A 23,243-nucleotide genomic window follows, 5' to 3' on the forward strand; every position below is an offset into this window, starting at 1 on the left:
TCCTGGTGGCTCGAGCCGTGGGCCGGATCCCGGGGTGTCTCGAGCGACACTCCTCGCCCGTGAGTGAAAGGGGTTGTTTGTGGTTGGGTGTGGGGATTGTTATAGTTCGTGACGCCACCCACGGTTGTGGTGATTGCACCACCGCTGCTCAGTATGGGGGTCCCGGGGATGGTGATGCGGAGCAGCCAGGTGTTATGTTGCCCCTCCGTGGGTAGGGGTTGGTGATCCCGGGGCCCAGTGAAGAGATGTAAAGTGTAGGGCCCGGTGGGCGCAGGGACGCGGGGGCAGCGCTGTGCCTTGCGGCACTGTGGTACTCACTCAGCCTGAGACACGGACACAGTTTGTACGGTAAACCAACGGCTGGTAGGACGGTCCCACAGACGGCTGCACCTGCACTCCCGGTAGGTGACGGTGACGTCTCTCTTCCTTGCACCTGTGTTGTCTGATGGTATCGGTGGATTCCCTCCGGTTACCCGCTCCCCGACTGCAATCTGGGCCGGAGGAGCTCTACACTTTGCCCGCAGGCGCTGGCCCTGGGAAACTGGTGCCCTGGCGGTGGCGGTGTCTCCCCGGTAATGGTTGGGCTGTTGCCGTCAATCGGGACTTGGTTGTTGGGGGATCTGCGTCCCCGTCACTGACGGATTTGGCAAATCTGGCGACTCCTAGCCTTGCCGGGGTCCGAGAGGCCCCTGCCCTGGTGCTGACTGTCCTTCGGAACACTGCTCCAGACCACCGGGCACACAGCCAACGAGGTCCTTCCAGGAACTTCCAAAACGGTCCCCCTCCGGACAGTCACCGCCGTCGCTGACCTTGCTGTTCTGGCCCTACACAAAGCTGGGCTCTCAGGCTTTCTTTCCTTCTGTCACTTTACTTGCTTTTCTCCTTTACACTTCTCTACTTTCACCACTTTCACTTCTCTGTTTACTCTCTCACTTCAGCTCCTCACACTTGCCCTGCCTGGGCTTTCTCCTGTTCACTCAAGCCCTGCCTGGGCTACTCTTCCACTCCTTCCACTTCCTCCTCCCTGACTAGACTGCCTGGTTCTTCCTGCCTCCAGAGCTGTGAGCTCCTTGGTGGGCGGAGCCAACCGCCTGGCCCACCCCCTGGTGTGCATCATCAGACTCCTGGAGGAAGGCAACAAGGATTTTTGGTTAGCATGATGTGCCTACCTGGAGTGTGGGGTGTGGTGGTGTTGTGACCCGTGTCCCCTGGCTTGCCCAGGGCGACACATTAGCAGTCGCTCATAAGTGTCACACGCAACAACGTCGCTAACGAGGCCGGATGTGCGTCACAAATTCCGTGACCTCAGCGACAGCTCGTTAGCGATGTCGTTGCGTGTAACTGGGCCTTTAGTCTCTGACTAACAATCGCCGGCGGGAGGTGCATCCTTCCCCACTCCCATCGGTGGTCCCGCTATGTTATTGTGGCGCACCATGCTGATAACCTCTGTGTCTGTCTTAGTGATTTTCCTGAATGCATTCTATAGGGTGCTTTACACGCTGCGACACCGCTACCGATATATCGTCGGGGTCACGTCGTTAGTGACGCACATCCGGCGCCGGTAGCGACATCGCAGCGTGTGACACCAATGACCGACGATCAACGAGCGCAAAATCAATCAAAAACGGTGATCGTTGACACGTAGCTCCTTTCCTTAATATCGTTGCTGCCACAGGTACGATGTTCGTCGTTCCTACGGCACCACACATTGCTATGTGTGACACCGCAGGAACGCCAAACATCTCCTTACCTGCGGACGCCGGCAATGAGGAAGGAAGGAGGTGGGCGGGATGTTACATGCCGCTTATCTCCGCCCCTCCACTTCTATTTGCCGGCCGCTTAGTGACACCGCAGTGACGTCGCTATGACGCCAAACGCACCTCCCCTTGAGGGAGGGATTGTTCGGCGGTCACAGCGACGTCGCTGACAAGGTATGTGCATGTGACGCTGCCGTAGCGATAATGTTCGCTACGGCAGCGAGCACCAAATGTCGCACGAACGACGGGGGCGGGTGCTATCGTGCTCGACATCGTTTGCAATCGCTAGCGATGTCGCAGCGTGTAAAGCACCCTTTAGGCTATGTGCCCACGGGAATTTGTACCCGCAGATTTTGCCGCATAAAACCTGCGGATTTATCTGGATTTTCTATAGAAATCCACAAGTTTTAGCAACTACAGACACTCCCCATGTTATCCTATGGGACATGGGGAGTGATGTGTCCATGCTGCGGTATGTGTGGCTTCAGAATATGCTGCGGATGTCCCGCAGCTGCACATAACTGCATGTCAATTATTCCTGCGGAAATACCTGCGGATGTCCCGACTCTCCACAATGGAGATAGAGGCCGGGACTTCCGCAGGTAAGTCGCATGAATGTCCGCAGGTTTTCTGCAGCTATTTCGCCGCTGGCATCCCGCAGCTATGTATAGCTGCGGATTCCGGGGAGCTGCTGCGGGAAACCTGCGGACGTACCTGAGGATATATCTGCAGGTACAGAGTCCCGTGGGCATATAGCCATAGGAGTCCATCATTACTGCTGATGCTAATGCCTCACTCTACACAGCACAAGTGATTGGAAGATCACAGCTTCAAGTCACTTAAAGGGAACCTGTCACTAGATTTGGAGCTTATAAGCTGCGGCCACCACCAGTGGGATCTTATATACAGCATTCTAACATGCTGTATATAAGAGCCCAGGCCCCTATGTAGAACGCAAACATCACTTTATAATACTCACCTAAACGGTCGCTGCGGTGGAGTTGGGTCAGATGGGTGTCTCCGTTCTCCAGTGCCTCTTCTTTCGGCCATCTTTGTCGTCTTTCGTCTGAAGCCGGGGTGTATGATGCATCCTACGTCATACACACTCGCCGGCATTGAGGTCCTGCACAGGCGCACTTTGATCTGCTCTGAGTAGGGCAGATCAAAGTACTGTAGTGTGCCTGCGCGGGACCGGTGAGTGTGTATGACGTAGAACGCGTCATGCACACAGGCTTCAGAAGGCAGACGAAGATGGCCGATAGAGGAGGTGCTGGCACCGGAGACGCCCATATGACCCAACTCCACCTCAGCGACTGTTTAGGTGAGTACTATAAAGTGTTTTTTATGTTCTAAACAGCGGCCTGGGGTCTTCTATACAACATCTTAGAATGCTGTATATAAGAGCCCACTGGTGCTGGCCGCAGCTTATAGGCCCCAAATCTGACAGGTTCCCTTTAATACAGGGGGGGGGGGACTTTTTTCTGCCAGGGGCCATTTGGAAATTTCGACCTATTTTCGGAGGCCGCACAAAATTATCAACTTGAAAATGACCCTGCTATATTGGGTCAATTAATGAACTCACCCCTACCGTTGTGTCTGGAGCCGCTTCTCTTTGGTGCGGCTGTGATGTTCGGTGATATTGATCACGTTGCTTCTCACAACTGCTTTTCCAGATTTTTCTCGGTCTGGAGAGCAGTCAACTCTTTGTGATAATAAGATTGATAAATCATATACATCACATAGGAGACACTGGGACTGCTGTATATATACATCACATTAAATGTTGGGACTGATTATATATTATATATATACACACACACACACACACACACACACACACACCACATAGGAGACACTGGTGGCAAATACATCAGAGGAGGGACTAGGGGCATATATATATATTATATATATATATGTATCTCTCACTGGAGGGGCTTGGGGCATATCCACCACAAGAGGGGCTGGGCATATACATCCCAGGAGGGGTTGGGGACATATACATCACAAGAGGGGCTGGGGCATATACATCCCAGGAGGGGTTGGGGCATAGACATCACAGGAGAGACTGGGGAATATGCATCCCAGGAGGGGACTGGGGCATATAACTTACAGGAAGGACTGGGGCAGATATCACTGGGGGGCACAGACATCACTTGGGGGGGTACGGACATCACTAGGAAGGCATGGACAGCACTAGGGGCCATGGACAACATTGGAGGTACAGATAGCCCTGGGGGAGCACAGACAAAACTAGGGAAGCATGGATAGCACTGCGGGGCATGGACAGCATTGGCGGACACACAGTACTGAGGGGTGGCACACAGCACTGGGGGGCGGGGGTCACACAGCACCGGTAGGCATGTACAGTAAAGCTGCTGCTCCTCTTCTGTGGGACGAGAGCACATCATTGCGTTAAACCCACTCACAAAGTAAGTCCTCAGCACGCTGGCGCCGGCCAGCGTGAGGACCTAATGGTATGCACATGCAGGGTTCAGTAGGGAATGCTGCATGTGTCGCGGGCGGAGGAGGGGACGCCGCGCTCTCCCTACTGCTCGGGTCCGGCTGCCGCTGCTTGCTGCTGCCGCTGCTCGGTGGCTCGAGCGATGGGCCGGATTCCGGGGACTCGAGCGGCGCTCCTCGCCCGTGAGTGAAAGGGGTTGTTTGGGTGTGGGGATTGTTTATTGTCCGTGACGCCACCCACGGTTGTGGTGATTTGTTGACACCACCGCTGCTCTGTATGGGGATCCCGGGAGGGATGGTATGGAGCAGCCAGTTGTTGTGTTGCCCCTCCGTGGGTAGGGGTTGGTGATCCCGGGGCCCAGTGATGAGGTGGGAGATGCAGGGCTTGGTGGGCGCAGGGACGCGGGGGCAGCGCTGTGCCTTGCGGCACTTTGGTACTCACTCAGCCTGAGACGATGACACAGTTCTCGGTAAAACACACGGCTGGAAAGACGGTTCCCACGGACGGCTGCACTTGCTTTCCCCAGTAGGTGACAGTGACGGTCCCTCTGTCCTGCACCTATGTTGATAATGGTTGCGATGGGTTCCCACCGGTAACCCGCTCCCCGGCTTGGATATGGGCTGGAGGAGCCCTACTTTGCCCGCAGACGCTGGCCCTGAGAAACTGGTGCCCTGGCGGTGGCTCTCTGTAACGGTCGGACTGTTGCCTTCAATCGGGACTTGGTTGTTTGGAGACAGACGTCCCCTTCACTGACGGATTTGGCAAATTTACGGCGACTCCTAGCCTTGCCGGGGTCCGAGAGGCCCCTGCCCTGGTGCTGACTGTTCTTCGTATACTGCTCCAGACCGCCGGGTCACTACCCGTCCGCGGTCCTTCCAGCAACCTCCGAGCAGTCCCCCTCCAGACTGTCACCGCCGTTTGCTGACCTTGCTGTCACTGTCCGGGCACACAGCCGAACCAACTTCAGGCTTTACTACTCTCACTTTTTCTGTCACTTCAGCTTTTCTCCTTTGCTCCACTACTACTTCACTTCCCTAGCTTAACTCTCTGTTTACTCCTTCTACTTCCTCCTCCTAGACTCATCTGCTTGGTTCTTCCCGCCTCCAGGGCTGTGAACTCCTCGGTGGGCGGAGCCAACCGCCTGGCCCACCCCCTGGTGTGAACACCAGCCCCTGGAGGAAGGCAACAAGGATTTTGGTAGCTTTGATGTTCGTAACTGGGGTGTAGGGTGTGGTGGTGTGATGACCTGTGACCCCTGGCTTGCCCAGGGCGTCACATTCCCCCTTAGCAAAATGCAGACCGTCCACGGGCTGCCTGTCCAACACCGGTTTTATTTTCTGAAAAAGGTAAAAAGAATAACACACATACAATTTATGACAACATCCCACAACGGGAGGCACATTTCTTATACGTTACTAACGGTTTACGGTTACGGTCTCCGCTCTCTCCCACCCAAGCAACCTGGCCCTGATGCTGCCCCTAAAACCCAGGCAGCACCCCTTGACCCCAGTCCAGCACAAGTTACCCGAGCGGGATCTGTCCTTCCCCTCCAGAGGGTAACCACCGGTTCCTGTGGTGGCTGGGCCCCAGCCTGCTCTGCTGAGGGCCCTCCCTCCAACCTGCCTCTCCGGAGGCGGCAACTGCGGAAACGGTAACGGTAAAACAACTTATTTACAAGCCACTAACGTCTGTGGTTGCCCTGCAAGTTCACGGGCTTGTCCATGGAAAGTCCTCCATGCAACTTTTTTTAAACGGTCCCCACGGGGACAACGGTGCCGGCAACGGCCGGTTTTCTCAATCACGGTAAATCAGGTAAAGCTCCGGTAATCATTTTCTTTTATCATTTTCCAACTTTCAAACAAACACACTTAACACACAGGTGGTCCCAACGGGGACTGGACAACGGTGCTCCGCTGCCCTACTCATACTCTTCTGCTGAGGCGGACCCATCCTCTTCCGACACGGGCTCGGTGTCAGGCCCGGAATCACGATCGTCGGCTCTGCACCAGACGGGTGGCTACCAGCTGCCGTAGCCTCTAGGCTGGCTACTCTCTTGGCCACAGTCACGGAGGGGTGTACGCCCGACGGGCCAGGCGCAGTACGGTGTACGGGTAAGGAGGACGGAGGTGGCGTGGGAGCCAGGGGCAGACCGGGTCCCTCAGCCGCAGCGGCCGGTCCCTCGGGGACACAGGGGCGTGGGTCACTCACCAGCTCCTCCATCATGGCCTCCATTCCATATACTCGTGCAACCGCAGCTCTATTCTCCACCTCCACGGTCCACTGCTCCATCAGCCAGCAGATCTGGCCCCGGTAGTGTCGGCAGATCCCTGCCGTTCGGGCCCTCAGCCATGCCGCGGTCCCGGGCACCGGCTCAGTAGCCTCCGCGTAGCTGGGCGGAACAGACATTTCTTTGCAAGGCTCGGCAAATCACAGGGTCCCAGCGTCCTGGCTCGTACAGCCGCGCGCTACATACATCCAGCCGCCATTGCGTCCCCCTTAGCTTCTTTCCGGCCCCTCCTCTATTGGGGCGGGGTTTTGGCCTTCGCACCTCTGCTACTCGAGAAGACGCTCAAGCGGGAACTTTTCGCGCCAAAGATGGCGACTTCCGAAATTTTTCAGCCGGATACCTCCGGCGGTCACAAGGCGCACCTCTACCCAACGGCAGAGCGGTAAGATCCTGTTCGTGGCGCCAAGTTGTCGCGGGCGGAGGAGGGGACGCCGCGCTCTCCCTACTGCTCGGGTCCGGCTGCCGCGGCTTGCTGCTGCCGCTGCTCGGTGGCTCGAGCGATGGGCCGGATCCCGGGGACTCGAGCGGCGCTCCTCGCCTGTGAGTGAAAGGGGTTGTTTGGGTGTGGGGATTGTTTATTGTCCGTGTTGCCACCCACGGTTGTGGTGATTTGTTGACACCACCGCTGCTCTGTATGGGGATCCCGGGAGGGATGGTATGGAGCAGCCAGTTGTTGTGTTGCCCCTCCGTGGGTAGGGGTTGGTGATCCCGGGGCCCAGTGATGAGGTAGGAGATGCAGGGCTTGGTGGGCGCAGGGACGCGGGGGCAGCGCTGTGCCTTGCGGCACTGTGGTACTCACTCAGCCTGAGACGATGACACAGTTCTCGGTAAAACACACGGCTGGAAAGACGGTTCCCACGGACGGCTGCACTTGCTTTCCCCAGTAGGTGACGGTGACGGTCCCTCTGTCCTGCACCTATGTTGATAATGGTTGCGATGGGTTCCCACCGGTAACCCGCTCCCCGGCTTGGATATGGGCCGGAGGAGACCTACTTTGCCCGCAGACGCTGGCCCTGAGAAACTGGTGCCCTGGCGGTGGCGGTGTCTCTCTGTAACGGTCGGACTGTTGCCTTCAATCGGGACTTGGTTGTTTGGAGACAGACGTCCCTTTCACTGATGGATTTGGCAAATTTACGGCGACTCCTAGCCTTGCCAGGGTCCGAGAGGCCCCTGCCCTGGTGCTGACTGTTCTTCGTATACTGCTCCAGACCGCCGGGTCACTACCCGTCCGCGGTCCTTCCAGCAACCTCCGAGCAGTCCCCCTCCAGACTGTCACCGCCGTTTGCTGACCTTGCTGTCACTGTCCGGGCACACAGCCGAACCAACTTCAGGCTTTACTACTCTCACTTTTTCTGTCACTTCAGCTTTTCTCCTTTGCTCCACTACTACTTCACTTCCCTAGCTTAACTCTCTGTTTACTCCTTCTACTTCCTCCTCCTAGACTCATCTGCTTGGTTCTTCCCGCCTCCAGGGCTGTGAACTCCTCGGTGGGCGGAGCCAACCGCCTGGCCCACCCCCTGGTGTGAACACCAGCCCCTGGAGGAAGGCAACAAGGATTTTGGTAGCTTTGATGTTCGTAACTGGGGTGTAGGGTGTGGTGGTGTGATGACCTGTGACCCCTGGCTTGCCCAGGGCGTCACATTCCCCCTTAGCAAAATGCAGACCGTCCGCGGGCTGCCTGTCCAACACCGGTTTTATTTTCTGAAAAAGGTAAAAAGAATAACACACATACAATTTATGACAACATCCCACAACGGGAGGCACATTTCTTATACGTTACTAACGGTTTACGGTTACGGTCTCCGCTCTCTCCCACCCAAGCAACCTGGCCCTGATGCTGCCCCTAAAACCCAGGCAGCACCCCTTGACCCCAGTCCAGCACAAGTTACCCGAGCGGGATCTGTCCTTCCCCTCCAGAGGGTAACCACCGGTTCCTGTGGTGGCTGGGCCCCAGCCTGCTCTGCTGAGGGCCCTCCCTCCAACCTGCCTCTCCGGAGGCGGCAACTGCGGAAACGGTAACGGTAAAACAACTTATTTACAAGCCACTAACGTCTGTGGTTGCCCTGCAAGTTCACGGGCTTGTCCATGGAAAGTCCTCCATGCAACTTTTTTTAAACGGTCCCCACGGGGACAACGGTGCCGGCAACGGCCGGTTTTCTCAATCACGGTAAATCAGGTAAAGCTCCGGTAATCATTTTCTTTTATCATTTTCCAACTTTCAAACAAACACACTTAACACACAGGTGGTCCCAACGGGGACTGGACAACGGTGCTCCGCTGCCCTACTCATACTCTTCTGCTGAGGCGGACCCATCCTCTTCCGACACGGGCTCGGTGTCAGGCCCGGAATCACGATCGTCGGCCTCTGCACCAGACGGGTGGCTACCAGCTGCCGTAGCCTCTAGGCTGGCTACTCTCTTGGCCACAGTCACGGAGGGGTGTACGCCCGACGGGCCAGGCGCAGTACGGTGTACGGGTAAGGAGGACGGAGGTGGCGTGGGAGCCAGGGGCAGACCGGGTCCCTCAGCCGCAGCGGCCGGTCCCTCGGGGACACAGGGGCGTGGGTCACTCACCAGCTCCTCCATCATGGCCTCCATTCCATATACTCGTGCAACCGCAGCTCTATTCTCCACCTCCACGGTCCACTGCTCCATCAGCCAGCAGATCTGGCCCCGGTAGTGTCGGCAGATCCCTGCCGTTCGGGCCCTCAGCCATGCCGCGGTCCCGGGCACCGGCTCAGTAGCCTCCGCGTAGCTGGGCGGAACAGACATTTCTTTGCAAGGCTCGGCAAATCACAGGGTCCCAGCGTCCTGGCTCGTACAGCCGCGCGCTACATACATCCAGCCGCCATTGCGTCCCCCTTAGCTTCTTTCCGGCCCCTCCTCTATTGGGGCGGGGTTTTGGCCTTCGCACCTCTGCTACTCGAGAAGACGCTCAAGCGGGAACTTTTCGCGCCAAAGATGGCGACTTCCGAAATTTTTCAGCCGGATACCTCCGGCGGTCACAAGGCGCACCTCTACCCAACGGCAGAGCGGTAAGATCCTGTTCGTGGCGCCAAGTTGTCGCGGGCGGAGGAGGGGACGCCGCGCTCTCCCTACTGCTCGGGTCCGGCTGCCGCGGCTTGCTGCTGCCGCTGCTCGGTGGCTCGAGCGATGGGCCGGATCCCGGGGACTCGAGCGGCGCTCCTCGCCTGTGAGTGAAAGGGGTTGTTTGGGTGTGGGGATTGTTTATTGTCCGTGTTGCCACCCACGGTTGTGGTGATTTGTTGACACCACCGCTGCTCTGTATGGGGATCCCGGGAGGGATGGTATGGAGCAGCCAGTTGTTGTGTTGCCCCTCCGTGGGTAGGGGTTGGTGATCCCGGGGCCCAGTGATGAGGTAGGAGATGCAGGGCTTGGTGGGCGCAGGGACGCGGGGGCAGCGCTGTGCCTTGCGGCACTGTGGTACTCACTCAGCCTGAGACGATGACACAGTTCTCGGTAAAACACACGGCTGGAAAGACGGTTCCCACGGACGGCTGTACTTGCTTTCCCCAGTAGGTGACGGTGACGGTCCCTCTGTCCTGCACCTATGTTGATAATGGTTGCGATGGGTTCCCACCGGTAACCCGCTCCCCGGCTTGGATATGGGCCGGAGGAGACCTACTTTGCCCGCAGACGCTGGCCCTGAGAAACTGGTGCCCTGGCGGTGGCGGTGTCTCTCTGTAACGGTCGGACTGTTGCCTTCAATCGGGACTTGGTTGTTTGGAGACAGACGTCCCTTTCACTGATGGATTTGGCAAATTTACGGCGACTCCTAGCCTTGCCAGGGTCCGAGAGGCCCCTGCCCTGGTGCTGACTGTTCTTCGTATACTGCTCCAGACCGCCGGGTCACTACCCGTCCGCGGTCCTTCCAGCAACCTCCGAGCAGTCCCCCTCCAGACTGTCACCGCCGTTTGCTGACCTTGCTGTCACTGTCCGGGCACACAGCCGAACCAACTTCAGGCTTTACTACTCTCACTTTTTCTGTCACTTCAGCTTTTCTCCTTTGCTCCACTACTACTTCACTTCCCTAGCTTAACTCTCTGTTTACTCCTTCTACTTCCTCCTCCTAGACTCATCTGCTTGGTTCTTCCCGCCTCCAGGGCTGTGAACTCCTCGGTGGGCGGAGCCAACCACCTGGCCCACCCCCTGGTGTGAACACCAGCCCCTGGAGGAAGGCAACAAGGATTTTGGTAGCTTTGATGTTCCTAACTGGGGTGTAGGGTGTGGTGGTGTTATGACCTGTGACCCCTGGCTTGCCCAGGGCGTCACACATGCGTGTCCTCACAGTACACATAGGGATTTAAAGGGCCAGCAGCTGGCAAAACGCGGCTGCCAACCTGTGCATGGTGGCTCCCGGGAATCTGCCTGGGGTTGCAGAAAAAAAAAAATCACAGGCTGCATATGGCCCAGGTTCCCCAACCGTGCTCTAAGGGGACTCTTATATACAATAAAAAGTTTTTAAAAAATAGTTTTCAAAAATGAAAATAAAAAAAACAGAAAAGTTCAAATCACCTCCCTTTTGCCCCATTGAATATAAAACTAAATAATAATAATAATTATTAATACATATTTGGTACCTCTGCCTTCAGGGTAGGAACATACAAAATACGGAAAATCACCGGGAGAGGGGGGTTGAAAGGGTTAAAATCTGCAGCATGTCAATTTATTCTGCGGGGACGCTGAGTTTTCTATGCAGATTATTCTCATAGGCCTTGTGCGCACTAGGCGTTTTTGCTGTGTTTTTAGCGGCGTTTTTTACCGCGTTTTTGCGCTGAAAACACAGTGACATTGCTTCCCCAGCAATGTATATGCGTTTTCATTTTTGCTGTCTGCACAAAGCGTTTTTTTGTAGCTGCGTTTTTTGTGGTGACCAGAAAAACGCAGCATGTCAATTATTTCTGCGTTTTTCACTGCGTTTTTCACCCATTGAGTTCAATGAAATGTTCAAAAATGCAATGAAAAACGCATATAGCTGCGTTTCTATGACTAAAAACGCAGCTATAAACGCAAGGGGTGGGTACTAAAGTGACGTGTACAGAAAGAGGATTCCTTCTGTCAGTAAACACAGAAGCGTGAATCCTCCCGGTACCGCCACCGCTGCTTCCACAACCCGCCCGATGCCATGTCAGCTCCCGTGCGGCGCCATGTCTGTGCGGGAGGTGGAGGCAGTGGCGAAAACAAAAGTGAACAGTAGAAAAAAAAAATGTCATACTCACCTGTCTGCAGGGTCCCGGTGCCATGTCCACACCCAGCTCCTCTCCCGATACCGCCGCTCCGGCTGTGTGCAGTCTCCTCGGGCACATACGATGCCTGCAGGACCTGGCGATGGATCACCTGATGCAGTCACCTGACACATCAGCTGATCGTAATTCTCTCGGTGACGCCGGCTTTTTAGCGCCAGGCCGGCTTAACTTACCAGCTGATCCTGCAGTCAGGAGACTTCATCAGCTGATTACCGGCAGCTCCTGCAGCAATGGGACAGGATCAGACTCCCGTCCGATCGCTCCAGGAGCTGCCGGTAATCAGCACGGACGGGACTCAGTATTTTTTTATTTTTTTCTATTGATGCATCAGCTGATTGTATAAAAGCCGATTATACAATCAGCTGCTGTGTGATGTGATTCATGTCCTTGAACCTGACACATCTGATCGCTTTGTCTTCCAGCAAACCAAACAGAGGATATTGGATCCGGATTGGACAGCGCGGGACCCTGACCCAGGATTACTGCGGAGGGGGGTTCTTTATTTCAATAAAGATGGAGTCACTAATTGTGTTGTGTTTTATTTCTAATAAAAATATTTTTCTGTGTGTTGTGTTTTTTTTTATCTTTACTAGAAATTCATGGTGGCCATGTCTAATATTGGCATGACATCATGAATTTCGTGATGGCGTGACATCATGAGGCCCCGCCCATCACCACCAGCCTGCCTGCTAGCACTTTTAACATGTCTCAAGGTAAATTGTTATAACCCTATTTTATGACATGTTACTGGCATATATTTAGGGAAAGTACCTCATGGATGATCTACCCTTTGATTCATTAGTTTTTTCGCTTTCCCTGTCCGCTATTTGGCCTTTCTGCTATCTGACTGTGTTTAGCAGCCTTTTTCCATCTGCTGGTGATGTTTGTGCATATTTTTGTGTCTGGCGATTCTAAGATTCTGCTCGCCACCGCTGTCTGTCCTTATGTCACGCACATTCTATTAATAAACTTTTGTATTTCACCATATATTTGCTTTGGTCTCCTTTCTCACCAGTGATCTTCCTTTTATTTTGTACTAGAAGGTGGCCCGATTCTACGCATCGGGTATTCTAGAATTTACGTATTGTGTAGTTCATGTATGATTTTTGTTATAGATATATAGATATATATATATATATAGATGTTGTTGTGTGTAGTTACCAAGTGTTTGTGTAGGGCGCTGTACATGTTCTGGGTGTTGTCTGGGTGTGGCGGGGGGTGAGAGCGGTGTTGTATGTGTGTTGCGTTGTTTGTGGAGCGCTGTATGTCTGTCGCGTTGTGTGTGTTGCGCGGTTTGTGTGGGTGTGGTGTGTTTTGGGGGGAGTTATGTTTTGTGCAATGTGTGTGTTGTGCGGTATGTGCGTATATTTATGTATGCCGCGGTGTTTGTGTGTTGGGTGTTGTGTGTGTGCAGCGTTGTCTGTGTGTGTGGGTGTCTGTGTATGGCGGTGTTTGTGGTTCCCTGTGTGTGTCTGTGTTGGGGGGAGGTGTGCACCTCCCATCGTGCTCCATCCCCCATGCTACGCATTCCCCATCGTGCTCCATCCCCCATGCTGCGCACCCCCCATCGTGCTCCATCCCCCATGCTGCGCACTCCCCATCGTGCTCCATCCTCCATGCTGCGCACTCCCCATAGTGCTCCATCCTCCATGCTGCGCACTCCCCATCATGCTCCATCCCCCATGCTGCGCACCCCCCATCGTGCTACATCCCCCATGCTGCGCACCCCCCATCGTGCTACATCCCCCATGCTGCGCACTCCCCATCGTGCTACATCCCCCATGCTGCGCACTCCCCATCGTGCTACATCCCCCATGCTGCGCACTCCCCATCGTGCTACATCCCCCATGTTGCGCACTCCCCATCGTGCTACATCCCCCATGCTGCGCACTCCCCATCGTGCTACATCCCCCATGCTGCACACTCCCCATCGTGCTACATCCCCCATGCTGCGCACTCCCCATCGTGCTACATCCCCCATGCTGCGCACTCCCCATCGTGCTACATCCCCCATGCTGCGCACTCCCCATCGTGCTACATCCCCCATGCTGCGCACCCCCCATCGTGCTCCATCCCCCATGCTGCGCACCCCCCATCGTGCTACATCCCCCATGCTGCGCACTCCCCATCGTGCTACATCCCCCATGCTGCGCACTCCCCATCGTGCTACATCCCCCATGCTGCGCACCCCATCGTGCTACATCCCCCATGCTGCGCACCCCCCTTCGTGCTACATCCCCCATGCTATAATAGTTTTCCTATTATACTCAGAGAGGAGTATAATAGGAGGACTGTAATAGGAGGAGTAGTCCTGGGGGGAGAGGAGTATAATGCCGGCTCCCTGCACATGTGTACCGGGAGCTGGTGTACACTGGTAACTATGATACACATCGGGTAACTAAGGGACCTTAGTTACCCGATGTGTATAATGGTTACCAGCGTTCACGGGCTCCGTCAAGATCCCAGCATCGCAAGGTTATGTCTGGCGCTGCTGGGATCGTGACGGAGCCGGTGTAGAAGCAAGCGATATCCCAGGATGTTGTGAGTGTGTGGATGTGATGTGTGAGGTGTGTGTGAGAGTGAGTGTGATCTGATGTGTGTGTGTGTACTCACCTGGGAGTCGGAGCTCCGTGTCAGTTGGGCCAGAGCGAGCGTGCATTGCGTGAGGGGGGCGGGGCCTGCAGAAAGCCGGGGCGAGAGGCCAATCCGTGGGGGGGCGGGGCCATGGCGAGCCCAGCGGCCAATCAGCTTTGTGTCACCGTAAGGACACAATTTTGGAGCATGACAGACAGACAGACAGACAGAATAAGGCAATTATATATATATATAGATAGTGGTATAATTGATCACTGGGATTTCTTTAGGTTTAATGTTCTCATTGAGACCCTCCCTTTTAGGGAAGTTGTAGGTTTACATATGACTTACGGTACAGTCCGGCCCAGTAACTTTTTGTGGTAGAAATCAAAGCAGTAATCCCCCACCAATCAGTGACAACAAATCTGATCGATTAGTGAATGATGGAGAATCCCTTTAACCCCTTCAGCCCCCAGCCTGTTTTCAACCTTAAAGACACAGCCATTTTTTGCAATTCTGACCAGTGTCACTTTATGAGGTTATAACTCTAGAACGCTTCAACGGATCCTGGCGATTCTGACATTGTTTTTTCGTGTCATATTGTACTTCATGTCAGTGGTAAATTTAGGACGATATGTTTTGCGTTTGTGAAAATTTAGGAGATTTGGCGAAAAGTTTCAAAATTTCGCAATTTTCAAAATTGGAAATTTTATGCCCATAAATCTGAGAGATATGTCACACAAAATAGTTACTAAATAACATTTCCCATGTGTCTGCTTTACACCAGCGCAATTTTTGAAACAAATTTTTTTTCCGTTAGGAAGTTAGAAGGGTTCAAAGTTCATCAGCAATTTCTCATTTTTCCAACAAAATTTACCAAAAAATTTTTTTTAGGTATCTCATTAGAAGTGATTTGAGAATCCTAGGCGACAGAAAATACCCAAAAGTGACCTTATTCTAAAATCTGCACCCCTCACTCTGCTCAAAACCACATCCAAGAAGTTTATTAACCCTTTAGGAGCTTCACAGCAACCAAAGCAATGTAGAAGAAAAAAATGAAAAGTTTACTTTTTTTACACAAAAATGTTACTTTAGCCATAAAATTTAGCATTTTCACAAGGGTATCCGGAAAAATGCACCATAAAATGTATTGTGCATTTTATCCTGAGTACGCAGATACCTAATATGTGGTGGAAATCAAATGTTTGGGCACATGGCAGGGCTCGGAAGGCAAGGTGCGCCATTTGAATTTTTTTTATAACTGAATGTTTTATTAAATTTTTGTAAACAGACACGGAAAAAGTACATGAATGCATAGATATGTCTCACAAGCATATGAGCAATAACTGTAAACTGAGAATCAGTGTACATATCATACTATCACTAATACAATAAAAACAGGAAATGTGACAAGGCAAACAAAAATACTAGACAAGGAGATATAAGGAGGGGGGGGGTGAAGTGGTGAGGGTGGATATATCAGGTTTCCATCAAAACCATACCTTACTATTATTCTTTATTGGCCCAATAGGTGTCCCAAAGTGACCAAATGCTCTCAATATGATCTACCGTGTTATTTGACAGGGCAGATAGATACTCCATCCTTCTCACATCTTGGATCCGAGAATGGAGATCTGTAAGTGAGGGTCGATGGGCCGATCTCCAGTTACGGGCAATCAGACATCTAGCTGCTGTAGTTATATGTAACAATAACCGCTTCACTCTTTTCCCCAGTTGAACAAGTGGTATATTTAATATATAGAATTTAGGGTCCAGGGGAACCCGAAGGCCAGTTACTTTATATATAAGGGATTGCACCAACCTCCAGAAGCACTGGATAATGGGGCATACCCAGAATATGTGTGGTATGTCTCCTCCTGTAGCTCCACACCTCCAACAATTGTCAGGTATAGCTGGGTTTAGTTTATGTAGTAGTGATGGGGTGTGACACCAATACATGAGTAATTTATACTGATTTTCCTTATAGACATAGCATGAAGATGTCTTAGAGGCAGTATCCCAGATCCGTTTCCACATACCCAAGGGAATGGTCTTGCGCCATTTGAATTTTTGAGTGCAAAATTAGCTGCAGTCATTAGCGGACGCCAAGTCGGGTTTGAAGACCCCCTGAGGTGGCTAAACAATGGAGCTCCCCCACATGTGACCCCATTTTGGAAACTAGAGCCCTCATGGAATTTATCTAGCTGTTTAGTTAGCAGGCTTGGAGGCTTCACAAATGTTTGTAATGTTCAGCCGTGAAAATAATTTTATTTTTTTGTACCACGGTTTTTTCAAACAGGTAGCTTTTTTTTTCACAAGGGTATCAGGAAAAAAATGCACCATAAAACGTATTGTGCAATTTCTCCTGAGTACACAGATACCTCATATATGGTGGAAATCAATTGTTTGGGCGCACGGCGGGGCTCAGAAGAGAAGGAGCGCCATTTCACAGCAAAATTGGTTTGAATTATTAGCGGACGCCATGTTGCGTTTGGGGACCCCCCTGAGGTGCCTAAACAATGGAGCTCCCCCACATGTGACCCCATTTTAGAAACTAGAACCCCCCCCCCATACAAAAAAATTAGTTTGGCAAAATAAAAAGTACGGACGTCAGTAAAAAAATAAATAAAAATAAAATAATGAGCGCCTGCAACTGACACTATGGCAAGTGCCACACGTGAGAGCGATGCACGAATCTCGCATCGCATCATCCGGCACAGCCGCACACTCCTGTCTGGAAGAGAGCGACCGTGCCGGATGATGCGTTGTGAGAGTCGTGTATCGCTCTCACGTGTGGCACTGGGCTGACCCTTATAATATTCAGTAAAAAATACTGTAGTTGCCGATTACTACAGTATAATTTTACTGGCCCTAAACCAAGTTTATTTGTATTACTTTCTTAGTTTACAGAAAAAAATCAGGACGTACGCACGCAGGGCTGTATTTTGCCTTCATGCTGCCCTAGGCACTTTAAGTGGTCGCGCCCCTTAGTGACAACGTAAAACTGAGTTTTCGCACACAACATCTGTTTACCGCAGATCTACTCTGTAAAACACTTTAAAAAGTATCAATGAGAAATGAAGGGCACTAACCCCCCCCAATGGGGATCACCACAGGCACATCAAAACATAGCATGAGTATAAAATATTCCCACCACACCGTCCCCTCTTATATACTGTGACTGTGACACTGCCCCTAATAAACTAAAACACCACACCGTCCTCACTTATGAATTATACCCACCACACCTTCCTCGATTATGAAATATGATCTGTACATTGTGAGGAGGGAGCAGCATGATGTGAGGACAATGTCCCATGCATGCTGCCCCCTCCTCACAGTGTCCCATGCATGCTTCCCCCTCCTCACAGTGTCCCATGCATGCTGCCCCCTCCTCACAGTGTCCCATGCATGCTGCCCCCTCCTCACAGTGTCCCATGCATGCTGCCCCCTCCTCAGTGTCCCATGCATGCTGCCCCCCTCCTCAGTGTCCCATGCATGCTGCCCCCTCCTCACAGTGTCCCATGCATGCTGCCCCCTCCTCACAGTGCCCCATGCATGCTGCCCCCTCCTCACAGTGTCCCATGCATGCTGCCCCCTCCTCACAGTGTCCCATGCATGCTGCCCTCCTCACAGTGTCCCATGCATGCTGCCCCCTCCTCACAGTGTCCCATGCATGCTGCCCCCTCCTCATTGTCCCATGCATGCTGCCCCCTCCTCACAATGTCCCATGCATGCTGCCCCCTCCTCAGTGTCCCATGCATGCTGCCCCCCTCCTCACAGTGTCCCATGCATGCTGCCCCCTCCTCACAGTGTCCCATGCATGCTGCTCCCTCCTCACAGTGTCCCATGCATGCTGCCCCCTCCTCAGTGTCCCATGCATGCTGCCCCCTCCTCACAGTGTCCCATGCATGCTGCCCCCCTCCTCACAGTGTCCCATGCATGCTGCCCCCTCCTCAGTGTCCCATGCATGCTGCCCCCTCCTCACAGTGTCCCATGCATGCTGCCCCCTCCTCAGTGTCCCATGCATGCTGCCCCCTCCTCACGGTGTCCCATGCATGCTGCCCCCTCCTCACAGTGTCCCATGCATGCTGCCCCCTCCTCACAGTGTCCCATGCATGCTGCCCCCTCCTCACAATATCCCATGCATGCTGCTCCCTCCTCACAAGTGTCCCATTCATGCTGCCCCTCTCCATGAGCTCCTAATGCTGCCTTCCTCTTTTCCATTATGACACCTCCATGTTGCCCCACTCATGCTAAGACCACCACACTCACGCTTATGTTGAGACACCACCCCACACACACACACTACCCCACTCTTGATATTGAATCCCCTACATTGCTCCACTCCATACTGAGCCCACACATGCTGCCCCCTTGTCCATAATGAGCTCCCAATGCTACCCCCCCCTCTCAGTCCTTACACTCCCCCCCACCAATCGATTTTGTCATTGCACTATCCCTCAACCCTTGTCCCCTGTCTCTAGCATTAGCCCCTCTCTGCCACTCCCCCAGCAGCAGCCTCTCTCCCCTGCCTCCAGCAGCAGCCTCTCCCCCAGCATCAGCCTCTCTCCACCCAGCCTCCCCCAGCATCAGCCTCTCTCCCACCAGCCTCAGCCTCTCTTCCCTCAGTATCAGCCTCTCTCCCCCAGCATCCTCTCTCCCCCAGCCTCCCCCAGCATCAGCCTCACTCCCCAGTCTCCGCCAGCATCAGCCTCACTCCCCAGACTCCGCCAGCATCAGCTTCTCTTCCCCCCATCCTCCGCCAGCATCAGCCTCTCTCCAGCCAGCCTCCGCCAGCATCAGCCTCTGTCCAGCCAGCCTCCACCAGCATCAGCCTCTCTCCAGCTAGCCTGCGCCAGCATCAGCCTCTCTCCAGCCAGCCTACGCCAGCATCAGCATCTCTCCAGCCAGCCTCCGCCAGCATCAGCCTCTCCACCCAGCCTCCGCCAGCATCAGCCTCTCTCCCTCAGCATCAGCCTCTCTCCCCCAGCATCAGCCATTCTCCCCCAGCATCAGCCTCTCTTCCCTCAGCATCAGCCTCTCCCCCAGCCTCAGCCTCTGCCTCCCCCCAGCTTCAGCCTGCCCCAGTCTCCGCCTCAGCCTCCCCCCAGTCTCCGCCTCCCTCCAGCCTCCCCCCAGTCTCAGCCTCCCTCCAGCCTCCCCCCAGTCTCAGCCTCAGCCTCTCCCCAGTCTCAGCCTCAGCCTCCCCCCAGCATCAGCCTCTGCCTCCCCCCAGTATCAGCCTCTGCCTCCTCCCAGTATCAGCCTCTGCCTCCCCCCAGTATCAACCTCTGCCTCCCCCCAGCCTCCTCCCAGTATCAGCCACTGCCTCCCACCAGCCTCCCCCCAGTATCAGCCTCTGCCTTCCCCCAGTATCAGCCTCTGCCTCCCCCCAGTATCAGCCTCTGCCTTCCTCCAGCCTCCCCCCAGCATCAGGCTCCCCCCAGTATCAGCCTCTGCCTCCCCCCAGTATCAGCCTCTGCCTCCCTCCAGCCTCCTCCCAGTATCAGCCTCTGCCTCCCCCCAGTATCAGCCTCTGCCTCCCTCCAGTATCAGCCTCTGCCTCCCTCCAGCCTCCTCCCAGTATCAGCCTCTGCCTCCCCCCAGTATCAGCCTCTGCCTTCCCCCAGTATCAGCCTCTGACTCCCTCCAGCCTCCCCCCAGTATCAGCCTCTGCCTTACCCCAGTATCAGCCTCTGCCTTCCTCCAGCCTCCCCCCAGCATCAGCCTCTGCCTCCCTCCAGCCTCCCCCCAGTATCAGCCTCTGCCTCCCCCCAGCATCAGCCTCTGCCTCCCTCCAGCCTCCCCCCAGCATCAGCCTCTGCCTCCCTCCAGCATTAGCCTCTGCCTCCCTCCAGTCTCCCCCAGCATCAGGCTCCCCCCAGTATCAGCCTCTGCCTCCCCCCAGTATCAGCCTCTGCCTCCCTCCAGCCTCCCCCCAGTATCAGCCTCTGCCTCCCCCCAGTATCAGCCTCTGCCTCCCTCCAGCCTCCCCCCAGTATCAGCCTCTGCCTCCCCCCAGTATCAGCCTCTGCCTCCCTCCAGCCTCCTCCCAGTATCAGCCTCTGCCTCCCCCCAATATCAGCCTCTGCCTTCCCCCAGTATCAGCCTCTGACTCCCTCCAGCCTCCCCCCAGTATCAGCCTCTGCCTTACCCCAGTATCAGCCTCTGCCTTCCTCCAGCCTCCCCCCAGCATCAGCCTCTGCCTCCCTCCAGCCTCCCCCCAGTATCAGCCTCTGCCTCCCCCCAGCATCAGCCTCTGCCTCCCTCCAGCCTCCCCCCAGCATCAGCCTCTGCCTCCCTCCAGCATTAGCCTCTGCCTCCCTCCAGCCTCCCCCCAGCATGAGCCCCTGCCTCCCCCCAGCATCAGCCTCTGCCTCCCCCCATCAGCCCCTGCCTCCCCCCAGCATCAGCCTCTGCCTCCCTCCAGCCTCCCCCCAGCATCAGCCTCTGCCTCCCTCCAGCCTCCCCCCAGCATCAGCCTCTGCCTCCCTCCAGCCTTCCCCTCAGCATCAGCCTCTGCCTCTCTCCAGCCTCCTCCCATCATCAGCCTCCCTCCAGCATCAGCCTCTGCCTCCCTCCAGCATCAGCCTCTGCCTCCCTCCAGCCTCCCCCCAGCATCAGCCTCTGCCTCCATCCAGCCTTCCCCTCAGCATCTGCCTCCCTCCAGCCTCCCCCCAGCATCAGCCTCTGCCTCCCTCCAGCATCAGCCTCTGCCTCCCCCCAGCATCAGCCTCTGCCTCCCTCCAGCCTCCCCCCAGCATCAGCCTCTGCCTCCTTCCAGCCTCCCCCCAGCATCAGCCTCTGCCTCCCCCAGCATCAAGGCGGCACCTGCAGCTTGGCGCTCTTCCTTGCTGGATGTTATTTGGGTTCCGTCCATGGGGCAATTTTGATTGTATATCAGTCCAGTTATGATTACTGATATGACGACTTGTACCCTGAAATGACTCCCCTGATGATTCTTTGAAACGCGTCGGGAAGTACTGTGGTATGGTTCGAGCAAAGTGAAGGTATTTGTGCAAGACCTTTATGAGGTCACCTGACTTTGAGCCATATCATCACATGCCCTGTAAAAATACGGTAAGGCCGTTTTTTTCTGCTTTAATGGTTGCAAACATCTGTTTGATTCTGATGAAGCGACCATCCTAGCTGTGTTTATCAATGCAGGTTTGAGTGTGACTTGTATTCATACCTCCTGTACTGTGTGCCTTATATGATTCGTCTGGAGGCTGTTAGTACACTTTCTGCAGCCCTTGACAGCCCTTGACAGATGTTTTATTCTTTTATGGTGGCAGTCCACCTTTTATCTGCATATCTAATAAATGTTATATTTTAGGAGTTTTTCCTTGGTTTGACCCCTTTTGTGCTATATATTACTCTCTTGAATTAGGGGGATTTCATTAAGGTTTTTGCTATTGAAATCCCCCCAGCATCAGCCTCTGCCTCCCTCCAGCCTCCCCCAAGCATCAGCCTCTGCCTCCCTCCAGCCTCCCCCCAGCATCTGCCTCCCTCCATCTTACCCCCAGCATCAGCCTTTGCTTCCCTCCAGCCTCCCCCCAGCATCAGCCTCTGCCTCCCTCCAGCCTCCCCCTCAGCATCAGCCTCTGCCTCCCTCCAACCTCCCCCCAGCATCAGCCTCTGCCTCCCTCCAGCATCAGCCTCTGCCTCCCTCCAGCCTCCCTCATTATCAGCCTCCCTCCGGCATCAGCCTCTGACTCCCTCCAGCCTCCCCCTCAGCATCAGCCTCTGCCTCCCTCCATCCTCCCCCCAGCATCAGTCTCTGCCTCCCTCCAGCATCAGCCTCTGCCTCCCTCCAGCCTCCCCTCAGCATAAGCCTCTGCCTCCCCCCAGCTTCAGCCTCTGCCTCCCTCCAGCATCAGCCTCTGCCTCCCCCCAGCATCAGCCTCTGCCTCCCTCCAGCATCAGCCTCTGCCTCCCCCCAGCATCAGCCTCTGCCTCCCTCCAGCATCAGCCTCTGCCTCCCTCCAGCCTCCCCCCAGCATCAGCCTCTGCCTCCCCCCAGCATCAGCCCCTGCCTCCCCCCAGCATCAGCCTCTGCCTCCCTCCAGCATCAGCCTCTGCCTCCCTCCAGCATCAGCCTCTGCCTCCCTCCAGCCTCCCCCTCAGCATCAGCCTCTGCCTCCCTCCAGCCTCCCCCCAGCATCAGCCTCTGCCTCCCTCCAGAATCAGCCTCTGCCTCCCTCCAGCCTCCCCCCAGCATCAGCCTCTGCCTCCCCCCAGCATCAGCCTCTGCCTCCCCCCAGCATCAGCCTCTGCCTCCCTCCAGCATCAGCCTCTGCCTCCTTCCAGCCTCCCCCCAGCATCAGCCTCTGCCTCCCCCCAGAATAAGCCCCTGCCTCCCCCCAGCATCAGCCTCTGCCTCCCTCCAGCATCAGCCTCTGCCTCCCTCCAGCCTCCCCCAGCATCAGCATCAGCCTCTGCCTCCCTCCAGCATCAGCCTCTGCCTCCCCCCAGTATCAGCCTCTGCCTCCCTCCAGCCTCCCCCCAGCATCAGCCTCCCTCCAGCCTACCCCCAGCATCAGCCTCTGCCTCCCTCCAGCATCAGCCTCTGCCTCCCCCCAGCATCAGCCTCTGCCTCCCTCCAGCATCAGCCTCTGCCTCCCCCCAGCATCAGCCCCTGCCTCCCCCCAGCATCAGCCTCTGCCTCCCTCCAGCATCAGCCTCTGCCTCCCTCCAGCCTCCCCCCAGCATCAGCCTCTGCCTCCCTCCAGAATCAGCCTCTGCCTCCCTCCAGCCTCCCCCCAGTATCAGCCTCTGCCTCCCTCCAGCCTCCCCCAGTATCAGCCTCTGCCTCCCCCCAGTATCAGCCTCTGCCTCCCTCCAGCCTCCTCCCAGTATCAGCCTCTGCCTCCCCCCAGTATCAGCCTCTGCCTT

The sequence above is a fragment of the Anomaloglossus baeobatrachus genome, chromosome 12, assembly GCF_048569485.1.
Source record: "Anomaloglossus baeobatrachus isolate aAnoBae1 chromosome 12, aAnoBae1.hap1, whole genome shotgun sequence".
NCBI lineage: Eukaryota > Metazoa > Chordata > Amphibia > Anura > Aromobatidae > Anomaloglossus > Anomaloglossus baeobatrachus.